This window comes from Colobus angolensis, unplaced genomic scaffold (genome assembly GCF_000951035.1).
Source record: "Colobus angolensis palliatus isolate OR3802 unplaced genomic scaffold, Cang.pa_1.0 Scaffold397, whole genome shotgun sequence".
Taxonomy (NCBI): Eukaryota; Metazoa; Chordata; class Mammalia; order Primates; family Cercopithecidae; genus Colobus; species Colobus angolensis.
The window spans coordinates 767,464-769,619 of record NW_012117343.1 but is presented as its reverse complement, the minus strand read 5'-3'; positions in this window follow the sequence as shown (position 1 = coordinate 769,619).

The following is a 2,156-nucleotide window of genomic DNA, read 5'->3' as shown; positions in this document are numbered from 1 at the left end:
CGCCACTGCACTCCAGCCTAGGCGACAGAGCGAGACTCCGTCTCAAAACAAACAAACAAACAAACAAAACACGTGTTCAGGACCGAGCGCGGTGTAATCCCAGCACTTTAAGAAGCGGAAGCAGGAGGATCGCTTGAGCCAGGAGTTCGATACCAGCCTGGTCAACAGAGGGAGACCTCATCTCTAAAAAAAAAAAAAAAAAAAAAAAAAAAGCAGGAGTCCGAGCAGCGTGGGGGCGGTGTTCATGAAAAAAAATATTAAGAGTATTGGAGTTTTACAGGGGAAGCTAGGCATTTATTATCGATATTATGTAGAAACCTTTATTTGCTGTGGCCTGATTCCTGGCAAAGTAGACATCTGATAACTGCCTTACTCGCTCTTTGCTCATACTGTTCTTTTTTTTTTTTTTTGAGACAGAGTGTGACTCTGTCGCCCAGGCTGGAATGGAGTGGTGCAATCTCAGCTCACTGTAGCCTCCTCCTCCTGGGTTGAAGCGATTCTCCTGCCTCAGCCTCCTGAGTAGCTGGTATTACAGGCACCTGCCACCACGCTGGGAAAATTTTTGTATTTTTAGTAGAGACGGGTGGGGGGCGTCTCTATAAAAATACAAAAAGTAGCCAGGTGTGGGGGCACATGCCTGTAATCCCAGCTACTCAGGAGGCTGAAGCAGGAGAGTCGCTTGAGCCCACGAGGCAGAGGTTGCAGTGAGATTCTGCCATTGCACTCCAGTCTGGGCAACAGAGCAAGACTCCATCTCAAAATAAATAAATAAATAAAGCAGATGAGGAGAAAGCCCCCCTCCCCACCTACTTTATTTTTCTCCATTGCACTTATCTCCTTCTAACATACTGCATATTGAACTTGTATACTATCTTTATCCCCTTGCTAGATTATCAGCTCCTAGAAGACAGGGATTTTTGACTCTTTAAATCATGATGCATCCCAATCCTTAGAAAGTGACATACAAGACAGTAATCATCTCAGTCTCCTGAGTTTACAGTCTAACACAGGAGACAGGTGATGACACCATTATAACTGGGTAAGGTACTATGACTGGTTGTGTTATGGAAAGCATAAGAAGAGGCCAGATGCAGTAGCTCACGCCTGTGATCCCAGCATTTTGGGAGGCTGGGATGGGCAGATCACTTGAGGTCAGGAGTTCAAGGTTAGTCTGGGCAACATGGCAAAACCCAGTCTCTACAAAAAATACAAAAAAAATTAGCCTGCCTGTCATGGTGGTGCACGCCTGTGGTCCCAACTACTTTGGAGGCTGCGGTAGGAGGATCACTTAAGCCTGGGAGGTGGGGACTACAGTGAACTGTGATCATGCCACTGCACTCCAGCCTAGGTGACAGAGTGAGGCCCTGTCTCAAAAAAAAAAAAGAAAGAAAGAAAAAGAAAAGAAAAAAATGAAAACATAAGAAGAGCACTTTTTCCAGTCAGAGCAGGAGGATAGAGGTTCGAGAAAGACTTCCTAGAGGTTACTAAATTTAATCTCCATGAGGACAAGGACCACCAGCAGTAGTGGAAGTTGTGCACTACGCAACTCCAGTGGGTGCTATTCACCTACTTAGCTGTACACAATTGCTGCGGGGAACATGCTTGATTTGTTCAGCAGGACAAATGGCAGGTGCCTAATAAATATTTGTGAACAAACGGATGACATAAGCTAAGACCTAAAGATCCAATAGTGGTGTTTTGGCATCTTGACAGATTTTGTGAATATCTTCTGTTTGATTGTTTTCAAAAAAAAAAAAATTGCAGAGATAAAATAAGACAAAAATTTCAGAACTCCAAAAAACAATTTTATTCCAAGTCTCTTGACTTTCTACCAAATATAATACTGCATAATGGTCAGATATTACCCACTTTGCTTCTCACCCCTCTGTTGATGGAGCTTTCGTTTTCTTCTAAAGAAAAGAGAAGGCGGGATGCAGTGGCTCATGCCTTTAATCCCAGCACTTTGGGAGGCCAAAGTGGGCGGATCACCTGAGGTTGGGAGTTTGAGACCAGCCTGACCAACATGGAGAAACTCCGTCTCTACTAAAAATACAAACAGCCAGGCGTGGTGGTGCATGCCTGTAATCCCAGCTACTCAGGAGGCTGAGACAGGAGAATTGCTTGAACCCAGGAGGCAGAGGTTGCAGTGAGCCAAG